Source organism: Scyliorhinus torazame, chromosome 21, assembly GCF_047496885.1.
Source record: "Scyliorhinus torazame isolate Kashiwa2021f chromosome 21, sScyTor2.1, whole genome shotgun sequence".
Taxonomy (NCBI): Eukaryota; Metazoa; Chordata; class Chondrichthyes; order Carcharhiniformes; family Scyliorhinidae; genus Scyliorhinus; species Scyliorhinus torazame.
In genome coordinates, this window is record NC_092727.1 from 85,515,122 (window position 1) to 85,528,358 (window position 13,237).

Below are 13,237 nucleotides of genomic sequence, written 5' to 3' on the forward strand. Positions count from 1 at the left end.
TTATCTGGGACAGACAGCAAAGTGGAATTGAGATCACAACCAATCAACCATCATCTTATTGAATAGTAGAGCAGGCTCAAAGGACTGAATGCCTACTCCTGCTCCTAAGTCCAATGTTCCTATGAACAATCATCCCTTCCCCTTTTCAGGAACAATGGGCAGGATTCTCTGTCCCATCGCACTAGTTTTCTGGTGCAGCGCAACCCTGCCAGTAGCGGGATTCTCCGTCCCGCCAGCCGGCTAATGGGGTTTCCCATTGTGGGCAGCCCCGCGGCGTCGGGAAATTCCTGGGTGTGGGTGTGCTGCTGTCGCAACGGAGAATCGCACCAGCGGAGAATCCAGACCCCTATTTTTGAAGTTTTATCCACAATCTGTCATTTTACCTAGTTTGCAAGAGTCTGAATGTTCCGGTTTCTTCTTCTTAGTTTCTTGCTTTCAGATTGTGGCATTGGTGCATTTTGTTCCACTCTGGCACTGCGGTTTCCGTGCAAATTGTGCCAGGGTCAGGTGTCAAATCTTGGCCTGGCACTAAGTTAACCCTCCAAAATCACTTTAACACCTGATTTACACCTTAGCATCAGAAAAATTCTGGTAGCACTTTGCAGATAGTCTATGGCATAGTGGTGATATGACTGGGCTAGTAATCTAGATAGAGGCCCAGGCTAATGCTCTGGCGATATGGATACAAATCCTACCATGGCAGCTGGTGGAATTTGAAAATTTGAATTCAATTAATAAACGTGGTGAGAAAGCTCGTCTCAATAATGGCGACCATGACAGCTATTATTTCATGTGGTGGCTTATAATATCCTGACAGAGGCTGATCAACGAATAATGGTTTATTAAAGTAATAAGATACAGAGAGTGAGATAAAACGTGACCATGTTCTAAGACTCCACATTGCGAACTGACTGGAGAAATCGCGCTCTGCCCCAGAGTTCGAACCCTCTGGTCCCATTAGCTAATCAGGTCACATGACACTCCAGAACTCGCCACTTAAAGCGGCATGCTACCACATCCACGCCCCTTTTCTAATTAACTTCTGCAATTAGCAAAGGAATTATTTACAAAAGTACAAAAGTGTCTCTCAAACCAGTCTCCTATAAGTTAAATTGGTCGGGTCTTGTTGATCCTTTGAGAGCGATGCAAATTCATTAATGGGTGCTTCAACAGTAGAGGTAACTTTGGTTTGAAACTCAATAGGTTGACTCATGAATTGCGAACGTGTATCAATAAAGATAATTTCCTCAGTTCCCCCAGGAACATTACTGAGTTTGTCCTCTGGATAGCTTCCGAAGGCAACAATTTTATTCGTGGCTGTGTCCCCGACAAGCCTACCGGGGTCAGGGTGTCGCACTGGTTCTGTGTACGGTTCTCTCCTCCTCATGTGGTCCAGGTTTTTTTTTTAAGCCTTCTCCCTTGAACATCCACCTTGTATGACACTGGACTTGTTTTTGCCGTGACTGCTCCTGGCACCAAAATTCTTCACATAAACCAGACCGTCCACCTCAAACATTCTTTCAGATTTCTTGGAGATGTGGTGCTTTTTCTGTTTGTTTTGTTTAGCCTCCACCCTCCCCGACAAATTTGGAAATGTAAGGCGTGATCATACGGCCTTGTCGCGCAACTCGGGACACTACGCGGCCATTAAACATCGCACGAGATTTGTGACGCTCGGGACGTTTCGAGAGATATAATGAGATCTCGCGAGATGTCGTGATCTGGGTCTCGCCCTCACTGGGTGGGATCCAGATTGCATATTTAAGTGAGCAGTTAGCCTCACTTAAATGTCTCCGCTGGAGTCTCTCAAGTCCCGGGATTGAAGGGCACAAGGTGGCACTGCTACCTCACAGCACCAGCCACCCGGGTTCAATTCCATCCTTGGGTGACTATCTGTGTGGAGTTTACAGGTTCTCCTCGTGTCTGTGTGGGTTTCCTCCAGGTGATCCGGTTTCCTCCCACAGTCTAAAAATGTGCAGGTTAGATGGATTGGCCATGCTAAATTGCCGCTTAGTGTCCAAAAGTTTGGGAGGGGTTATGGGGTTAGGTAGGGTGCTCTTCCAGAGGATTAGTGCAAACTCAATGGGCTGAATGGCACTGTAGTGAATCTATGAACACCTGCGCCTGGGAGATCTCCGTTTAATAATAATAATCTTCATTGTCACAAGTAAGCTTACATTAACATTGCAATGAAGTTACTATGGAAAGCCCCTAGTCGCCACATTCCGGTGCCTGTTCGCACGGAAGGAGAATTCAGAACCTACCAGCACATTTTTAGGGACTTGCGGAAGTAAACCTGTACAGACACGGGGAGAACGTGCAGACTCCGCACAGACAGTGACCCAAGCTGGGAATCGAACCTGGGATCCTGGCGCTGTGAAGCAGCAGCGCTAACCACTGTACTACCGTGCCACCCATATTTAGGGCATTGGGGGAGTCTGGAGGCCGCGGAGGGGGATTGAGAGACTGGGGAGGCATTTAAAAATGGTGTCTCAATCTCTTCCTGTCCAAAGAGGAAAGAGTCGAATTGGACCCCTCCGGAAGGCCGCTGCCCTAGACTTGACATGTATGCTCAAGCCGTCAGGAGTCGCGTGAATGCCAGATTCATCAGTCGCATTCACAGGACAGCCCCGAACGTCACCCAAGCACAACGCAACGCCATCCGCGCTCTCAAGACCAACCGCAACATCGTCATCAAACCAGCAGACAAAGGAGGGGCCACCGTCATACTGAACAGAACGGACTGCAAAGAAGTATACCGACAACTCAAAAACCAGGAACACTACAGACAGTTACCCGAAGATCCGACCAAGGAACACATCCAACTCAACAGACTGATCAAGATCTTGGATCCAGACCTTCAGAGCACCCTACGTGCTCTCATCCCACGTACTCCCCACATTGGAGATCTCTACTGCCTCCCGAAAATACACAAGGCCAACACACCAGGCCGTCCTATCGTTTCAGGCAATGGGACCCTGTGTGAGAACCTCTCTGGCTACATCGAGGGCATCTTGAAACCCATCGTACAAGGTACGCCCAGCTTCTGTCACGACACCACGGACTTCCTACAGAAACTCAGCACCCATGGACCAGTTGAACCAGGAACATTCCTCGTCACAATGGACGTCTCGGCACTCTACACCAGCATCCCCCATGACAGCGGCATTGCTGCAACAGCCTCAGCACTCAACACCGACAACTGCCAATCTCCAGGCGCAATTCTGCAACTCATCCGCTTCATTCTGGATCACAACGTCTTCACCTTCGACAACAAGTTCTTCAAGCAGATGCACGGAACAGCCATGGGGACCAAATTCACACCTCAATTTGCCAACATCTTCATGCACAAGTTTGAACAAGACCTCCTCACCGCACAGGATCTTCAACCGACATTATACACCAGATACATCGATTACATTTTTTTCCTTAGGACCCACGGCGAAGAATCACTGAAACAACTACACGATGACATCAATAAGTTCCATCCCACCATCAGACTCACCATGGACTACTCTCCAAAATCAGTTGCATTCTTGGACACATTCATCTCCATCAAGGACGGTCACCTCAGCACATCGCTTTACCGCAAGCCCACGGATAACCTCACGATGCTCCACTTCTCCTGCTTCCACCCTAAACACATTAAAGAAGCCATCCCCTATGGACAAGCCCTCCGTATGCACAGGATCTGCTCAGATGAGGAGGAGCGTAACAGACATCGACAGACGCTGAATGATGCCCTCGTACGAACGGGATATGGCACTCGACTCATCGATCGACAGTTCCAACGCGCCACAGCAAATAAACGCACCGACCTCTCAGAAGACAAACACGGGACACAACCGACAGAGTACCCTTCGTCGTCCAGTACTTTCCCGGAGTGGAGAAACTACGACATCTTCTTCGCAGCCTTCAACACGTCATCGATGAAGATGAACAACTTGCCAAGGTCATCCCCACACCCCCACTACTTGCCTTCAAATAACCGCGCAACCTCAAACAAACCATTGTTTGCAGCGAACTACCCAGCCTTCAGTACAGCGACCACAACACCACACAAGCCTGCCATGGCAATCTCTGCAAGACGTGCCAGATCATCGACATGGATACCACCATTACACGTGAGAACACCACCCACCAGGTACGCGGTACATACTCGTGCAACTCGGCCAACGTTGTCTACCTCATACGCTGCAGGAAAGGATGTTCCGAAGCGTGGTACATTGGCGAGACCATGTAGACGCTGCGACAACGAATGAACGGACATCGCGCGACAATCACCAGGCAGGAATGGTCCCTTCCAGTCGGGGAACACTTCAGCAGTCAAGGGCATTCAGCCTCTGATCTCCGGGTAAGCGTTCTCCAAGGCAGTCATCAGGACACGCGACAACGCAGAATCGCCAAGCTGAAACTTATAGCCAAGTTTTGCACGAATGAGTACGGCCTCAACCGGGACCTGGGATTCATGTTGCATTACATTCATCCCCCACCATCTGGCCTGGGCTTGCAAAGTCCTACCAACTGTCCTGGCTTGAGACAATTCACACCTCTTTAACCTGGGGTTACCCCAATCTCTGGATCTGTAAACACTTAATTAACTGCAAATGCTCACATTCTAAGCATTATCTTGCATCTTTGAATTTGTCTCTATATATGTTTCTGGAACCTACCTCTTCATTCACCTGAGGAAGGAGCAGTGCTCCGAAAGCTAGTGTTTGAAACAAACCTGTTGGACTTTAACCTGGTGTTGTAAGACTTCTTACTGTGCTCACCCCAGTCCAACGCCGGCATCTCCACATCATGGCTTCCTGTACTGTCAGTGCAGAAAATGAGAGTATGTGTGGCCTCGGCGGGCCATTCCTCACCGAGGCCAAAAGAAAAACAGTCCTGTTGGATAGCGGGATCATTCTCGACGCTGCAGGCGCTGAGAAAGACCCTACTAAACTTGCCAAAAACAGGACTCTTTTTCCTGTTAAATTGCGGCCATTAAGTTCAATCACATTCTAATACATCTGCCCATTAGTAACTCAGGGTATAACACTTGTGATGACATGAGATGTTGTTCTATAGGTGAGCAGGAACAGGGCCAGTCTGAGTTGTAGAGGGGCTGACGACTGTTTCTTCATGGTGGCTTTGAATGTTTGAATGGATCTCTTTGCCAGTCCATTTGAAGCAGGATTGCAGAGCTGCTTTAATATGTTGAATGCTGTTGGTTCTCGTAAAATGTTGGAATTCTTCACGAGTAAAAGCAGTCAATTATAGGAGACCAGAATCCTTGGGCAATCTGTGGACGGTGAATGGCTGTTGCAATTTCTCTACCTTCACTGGCGAGGCCGTTGACTTAATTTTGTGTATGTCCAACCATTTAGAGTGGGCATCTATGATGAAAAATAATTTGGAGTCCATAAGTGGACCCGCAAAATCAGCCTGGCCACTCCCAAGGGTGCATTAGGGCTGCGGATGGAAGTTCTGTTGCATTTGACGTTGGCCACATTGTTTGACCAGATTCTCAATGTCGATATCCATCCTGGGCCACCATATGTAATTGCATGTGAGCATTTTAATTTTGTCATCGCAGGATGGGCACAGTGTAGCTCCTGTAATAATAGCTTCTTAGCAGGAGTGGAAAAGACCACACTCCCCCCCCCCCCCCCCCCCCCCCCCCCATAACAATACACAGTCTTTACAACATAACTCATCTTTTCTTATCTGAAAGGGTCACAACTGCTCAGGCCTGTTATTATAATGCCATTATAATCTATTACAATCTTGTCTTGAGATAATAAGGGTTTTTTCTGGGTCTAAAGCTTGACCTGTCACACCAACACTGGCAATGTAGCTAGGAAGTGTAAAGCAAGAACAATTTCCTGTGACACTGGCGGAGGTGGTATACGGTCAGATAGGGGACGACAGCTCAAAGCATCTGCTTTTGAAATGTGGGTACCCGGCCTATGTTGAAACATGTATTCATCGGCTGCTAACAATAAAACCCAGCATTGGACCCGAGCTGAAACTATGGAGAGATTGGCCCCATCCGCTCTAAATAAGCCCAACAGAGGTTTGTGATCGATAACGACTAGGAAATGTTGTCCATAGATGTATCGATGAAACTCTTTAATTCCAAATATTACGGCTAGTCCCTTTTCAATTTGCGAGTTGAGCATTGGTCAAAATCCTCAAAGCACAGGCGATAGGCCTTCGTACATTACCTTCCATATTATGGGGCAAAACCACTCTGATTCTGCAAGGGAATAAGCAGATAAGAATGAACCCTTTTGAAGGGCCAAAGTGGAGCAAGAGACTGGATGACTGTAAAGCTAGTTTAACTTGATCAAAGGCTTCTTTCTGATGCACTTTCCAATACCATCCCTAGTGCATCTTCAGAAGTGAATGTAAGTGCGCCAACAATGTTGAAAGATTAGGAATAAGTCTGCTATAATAGTTTACCATTGCTAAAAAGGTTTTCAATTCTGATGTATTTTTGGGGGGCCAATGCTTACGTAATTGCTTTGATCTTGTCCTCCATAAGGTGCAGCCCTGTGACTTCTACCCTCAATCCTACGTACGCTACTTCCTTAGCTGGGAACTGTTTCTTTTCAGCCTAACTCAGACCTTCTGAAATATTTTTAAACTTCTACGAGATTTGCTCGGTGCTGCTCTTTGGATTCTCCTGTAATCAATACTGTTACAACCCCCTTGGAGATCACGGGTTATGCACCATCCGATTCTCCATGACCACAACAGAGTATGAACTCCCCCGGTAAAACAGGCCGGGATTTCCCCTTAACAAGGGGAAACCTCATTCGTATTTAAACCCCGATCTGCGTGCAAGTCAGGGAGGGTGACCCTTCAGGGTGAGGAGAGTAGCTGTGTCGTTAGCTGCTAGAACGAAAGGTCACAGATATAGGCTGAGAGGCAGTAGATTTAGAACTGAGATGAGGAGGCACTACTTCTCGCAAAGGGTGGTGAATTTGTGGAACTCGCTGCCCCATAGTCCGATGGAGTTTGAGTCATCAAATGGTTTCAAGAAGGAGAGAGATATATTTCTGATTTTAACAAACGGGTTAAAAGGATATTGGGAACAGATAGGAAGGTGGATTTGAGGCCAGGAATATTTGACACTCCCGGATTGCGTTGGAGTCTCCCAAAATGAATAAATGATTTCCTGAATGCTGCTGCTGGTGACTCGGGAGAAACATTATTCTGCATTCTGGTAGCATTTCGTAATGGCAGTTTTCAAGGGAATGGAGTGATGTGCATACATTTAATGCAAATCACAAAATTTTGACTAGTTTCAATAGTAACTGACAAATTATTCCTCTTCGTGGGCAGCACGGTAGCATTGTGGTTAGCACAGTTGTTTCACAGCTCCAGTGTCCCAGGTTCGATGCCCGGGTTGGGTCACTGTTTGTGTGGAGTCTGCACGTTCTCCCGTGTCTGCGTGGGTTTCCTCCGGGTGCTCTGGTTTCCTCCCACAGTCCAAAGATGTGCAGGTTATGTGGATTGGCCATGATAAATTCCCCTTAGTGTCCAAAAGGTGGGGAGGGGGTTACTAGGTTACAGGAATTGGGTGGAGGTATGGACTTGGGTAGGGTGCTCTTTCCAAGGGTCGGTGCAGACTCAATGGGCCGAATGGCCTCCTTCTGCACATGAAATTCTTCTCTTGCCCCATGGCTTATTGCCAATGAGTGTTCTCTGGTTACTGGTTCTGGACTCTGAAGATGTCCTACAACCATGACTCCGTGGGAATTGTCCGGAGTCGGGGGCTTTGGATGGTTCTGATTTGCTTCCCTGGAGAGTTACCTGGCAAATGTTGAATAGAAAAGTCCTGCTCTAGCTCTCCTGATGCACTGTACAACTGAGTCTCCCAAGCCGACCCGATAGCCCCTGGCCTGACAAAGCCTCCTGAATGAACCTGACTACCTCTGACCCACCATACCCACCTCACCCAGCTGCCACCCAAACACCACCTCTGCCACCTTACCCAGTTACCAACCTACCACCCCACCCCCTGCCATCCTACTCCCAGCCCACTCTATCTCCCCCACCTACACACTCCCTCATTTGCTCACCTGCCCATCTGCTGAAAGCCCACTCGAAAGCTGTTTGAATGTGCCAATGGTTTTCAGTGTGTAAGTTAGCACTAAATGGAATGCGCTACAGCTCCTGCTGTAAAAAGGGGCATGGCTCGTCTCTTTCTCCCCCCCCTCACCCCTCCCCTGCCTCCACCACTCCCCTCCACTCCTGATGATCCAGCGTTGGTGACTGCTGCCCATCAGAAGATCCGTGTTACTGTGTGGAACAAGTATTTTTTGACTTGTATTTTGAAGCAATACATTGATCACAGTGCTCAATAAGGGCCTGTTTTCATTTAATAAATGCTCACTCGTTAGATATCAGATCTGTTTCTTCATGGTTTAAGAATCTTTCTGTTAAGAAACATTTTCTTATAGAAACTGGAAGATTTTTAAGCAGAAGTTTCAGCTGTATCTTGAAGCCATCGACCTCGAGGCCGCATCGGATAGCAGAAAGATTGCCCTCTTCCTCTCTACAGCCGGGGACCATGCTATCCACATTTTTAACGATAAAAGGCCCAGGGCACTTCAGGTGAGGACAAGACAAAGTTCAAAACAGTCCTGCTGAAGTTCGACAGCCACTGTGACATCGAAGTCAACGAGAGCTTTGAACGCTATGTTCCAGCAGAAGCTTCAGGGTAAGGATGAACCTTTTCAGTCCTTCTTAACCCATCTCCGTATCCTCGCGGAATCCTGCAACTACGGCTCCACTTCCGACTCCATGATCCGCGACCAGATCGTTTTCGGGGTACATTCCGATCCCCTTCGCCAGCAAGTCCTCAAAGTTAAACAACTCACTCTCATCATTGCCATCGAAACATGCATCCTACATGAGCACGCTAATGACCGGTACTCCCATATCAAGGCGGCAGAGACGGCGCGGCATGGCCCCCATGATGCGGAGCGGGTGCAGGCCGTAAAACAGCTCCAGGGCCTGAGTCTGGATGAGGGCAGCCATTTTGCGCGCATTTCCCGGGCTCCTGCGCATGCGCACAACGACTGAGAGGACGGCGAGGCCGAGGATCGAACTGTGCATGTGCGCACATCTTTCGACCGCACCGCGCATGCGTGGTGGTGCACGGAACGTCCTGACGTTGGCGTCATGACGTACAACAACTGTGGCTTCGCTCACTTAAAGCGGCAATGTCCCACGAAGTCTCCAGTGTGGCAAGCTTGCCCACTATGCAGCTCTGTGCAGATCTGCTCAACTGCCCACCACAAAGCGATCCCAGCCGCAGCGCAGGAACGTCCGGTCAATACAGCAACCCGTTGTAGACTCCGACTCCGACATGGTTCCAGATCCCGACGCCAAGGATCTCACATCCCCATTCCGGGTGGGCATCATCACCAAGCATATGATGCTTTCCAAAAAAAAGGCTAATCCACTCCCAGTGCTGAGCATTGATCCGGACGACGAGTGGTGTGCCACCTTTACGGTCAACGAATATCGCATACGCTTCAGGCTGGACACCGGCGCTTCAGCGAACCTCATTTTGAAGTCTGACCTGGATACCATCCACGTCAAGCCGAGCATTCTTCCATCGGCCTGCCAGCTCATCGGCTACAATGGCAATGCCATTGCTGCCAGTGGCTCATGCCAGCTTGTGGTTTCTCATCGTTCCTCAAGAGCCACCCTGCATTTCAAAATAGTAGCGTCCAACAAAGCTTCCTTGCTCGGTGCTCAGGCCTGCAAAATCCTGAATCTTGTGCAGCAGGTTCACTCCATGTCGCCCGCTGAGGCATCAGCCTCGCCAGATGCCAACTTTCAAACCCAATTAGATGATGTCATAGCACGATACCACAGCGTCTTCGAGGGTATGGGCACACTCCCCTACACATACAAGATACTTCTGAAACCGAATGCCACACCCGTGGTTCATGCACCGCGTCGGGTGCCGGCACCCCTTAAGGACCGCCTCAAGCAGCAGCTGCAAGACCTCCAGGACCAGGGCGTCATTTCTAAGGTCACAGAACCCACGGACTGGGTTAGCTCCATGGTTTGTGTCAAAAAACCGTCAGGGGAACATCGCATTTGTATCGACGCCAAAGATTTGAATCATAACATCATGAGGGAACACTACCCCATCCTTAAGCGAGAAGAGCTCGCTAGCGAAATGGCTCATGCCTCACTAAGCTGGATGCCTTCAAGGGGTTTTGGCAGATACAGCTAGGCGCATCCAGTCGAAAGCTCTGCACTTTTAACACCCCATTTGGTCATTACTGTTACAACCGGATGCCCTTTGGCATCATCTCCGCCTCGGAGGTGTTCCACCGAATAATGGAGCAAATGATGGAGGGCATCGAGGGGGTTCGAGTGTACGTCGATAACATCATTGTCTGGTCCACAACTCCTCAGGAACACATCGATCGCCTCAAGCGAGTGTTCCATAGGATCCACAAGCATGGCCTCCGACTCAACAGAGCCAAATGCTCGTTCGGTCAAGCAGAAATAAAGTTCCTTGGCGACCATATTTCACAGTTCGGTGTGCAGCCAGATGCAGATAAGGTGTTGGCGATCAACGCCATGAAGAACCCGGAGGACAAGAAGGCGGTCCTCCGCTTCCTAGGGATGGTCAATTTCCTTGGGAAGTTTATCCCCAACTTCGCATCTCACACCACAGCTCTCCGCAATCTTGTAAAATAAAAACACCGACTTCAAGTGGCTCCCTGCTCATGAGCGAGAGTGGCGTGAGCTCAGGGCGAAACTCACCAAGGCACCGGTCCTGGCGTTTTTCGACCCTGCCAAGGAGACGAAGATCTCCACCAATGCGAGCCAGGCTGGCATTGGGGCAGTACTCCTCCAGCGACGAATTCCCCTCCTGGGCCCCAGTCGCATATGCATCTAGAGCCATGACCCCAACTGAGCAGCAATATGCTCAAATCGAGAAAGAGTGTCTGGGCCTCCTCACGGGGATTGACAAATACCATGATTATGTGTATGGACTTCCCAAGTTTACGATCAAAATGGACCACAGGCCAGTGGTTCACATCATACAGAAGGACCTCAACGATATGCGCCACGCCTACAGCGTATCCTCCTCAAACTCCGACGCTATGATTTCGACCTGGTCTACACCCCGGGCAAGGAGCTCATTGGGGCCGATGCACTTTCTCGCTCCATCACCACGCCGTGCGAGCAGTCGGTCTTCGTCTACCAGATCGACGTCCATGTTGAGTTCTGGGCATCCAACTTTCCGGCCACTGACGAAAGGGTCGTGCAGATTCGTCAAGAGACGGCCAGGGATCCTTTACTCCAACGGGTCATGCGCCACCTCACAGATGGTTTGCAGAAGGGCCAGTGCCCACAGTTCTACAATATAAAAGACGACCTGGCAGTGGTCGATGGCATACTAATGAAACTGGACAGGATAGTAATACCACAGAGTATGCGAGAGCTCGTCCTCGGCCAACTCCAAGAGGGTCACCTGGGGGTGGAAAGGTGTCGCTGGCGAGCCCGAGAGGCAGTATATTGGCCTGGCATCAATGACGACATCGCCAACACTGTGCTAAATTGCCCAACGTGCCAACAGTTCCAGCCGGCTCAGCCGAAAGAGACTTTGCAGCCGCATGAACTAGTGTCGTCCCCACGGACCAAGGTTGGCATTGATCTCTTCCTCGTGGACTATTTTTCAAATTACCCCGAGATGATCAGACTGAATGACCTCACATCAGCAACAGTCATCAGGGCGTGCAAAGAGACCTTTGCCCGTCATGGCATTCCACTTACGGTCATGACAGATAATGGCCTGTGCTTCATCAGTTAAGAGTGGACGGATTTTGCCCGACGGTACAATTTCACGCACGTCACTTCAAGCTCCCACTACCCCCAGTCAAATGGGAAAGCAGAAAAGGGGATACACATTGTAAAACGACTGTTGTGTAAAGCTGCTGATTCGGGTTCAGATTTTCACCTGGCACTGCTAGCCTACAGGGTGACTCCTTTGTCTGCTGGCCTGTCCCCAGCACAGCTGCCAATGAACCGCACACTACGGACGATGGTGCCAGCTATCCACGTCCCGGACCTTGACAATTTTCCGGTCCTGCAAAGAATGCAACTGTCTCGGGCCCAATGCAAGTCGGCGTATGATGCCCATGCCACAGATCTCCCTGCTCTGGTCCCTGCTGAACATACAGAACACAGCAGCCAATCACCAGACAGGACACGGCCACTATAAAACCAGAGGGCACTAGTTTTCCCGCTCTCTTGGGATGCAGCCTCTGACACAGTCAGAGCCTGTGAGCAACAACTAGAATATCCACCATGTGGTAGTAAGATAATCTGGTCAGGTTAGTCTCAGGTCTCTGTATAGCACAGGGCTAAATCGCTGGCTTTGAAAGCAGACTAGGCCAGCAGCACGGTTCAATTCCCGTACCAGCCTCCCCGAACAGGTGCTGGAATGTGGCGACTAGGGGCTTTTCACAGTAACTTCATTTGAAGCCTACTTGTGACAATAAGCGATATTCATTTCCAGTCAACTCAGCATAGTGTCAACCCACAGTTCAAGCATGTTCAATAGTTAAGAGTTTAATAAAATAGAGTTGCATTTCGTCAAGTGTTGGAAGCCTGTCTCTCTCTCTGCTACAGTAAACGCAGTCCTCGCAGATCCAACTTACCCAACACAACAATCTCCACCTCTCTTACCTCGTTTAAGACACTTGTTAAAACCTGCATCATTAAGCATCTGCCACATCTGTTTATGTGACTCCGTGTCACTTTTGTTTTTGTTGTATAACATTCCTGAAGTGCCCTGGGCCTTTTATGGTTAAAAGAAGCATAAAGAAAGCTATTGTAATATAAGGGTATTTGACATAGCAAGGGTTAATGTGGGACTGGGAAACTGTACCATCAACAGTGTGATGTAAAGTGACATATGACCTGAGATTAGGGTCAGTTGTGGATTGAACAGAGACCTGTGTAGAAGCAAGCATGGAGTCCTTTCTCACTGGAGCGAAGAAGGAAGAGAGGTGACTTGATAGAGGTGTACAAGGTGATGAGAGTGGATAGCCAGAGACTATTTCCCAGGGCGGAAATGGCTGTCACGAGGGGACATATTTTTAAGGTGATTGGAGGAAGGTATAGGGGAGGTGTCAGAGGTAGGTTCTTGACACAGAGAGTGGTGTGTGTGTGGAATGCACTGCCAGCAGAGGTGGTGGAGTCA

The 13,237-nt window shown here is 49.2% G+C and overlaps 1 protein-coding gene across 2 annotated transcripts in view; it reads left to right on the plus strand.

Annotated features, from left to right (window-relative positions):
* Window positions 1–13,237, plus strand: part of LOC140398383 (myosin light chain kinase, smooth muscle-like) — a 110,017-nt gene that overhangs the window by 20,310 nt on the left and 76,470 nt on the right. The window lies entirely within an intron of this gene.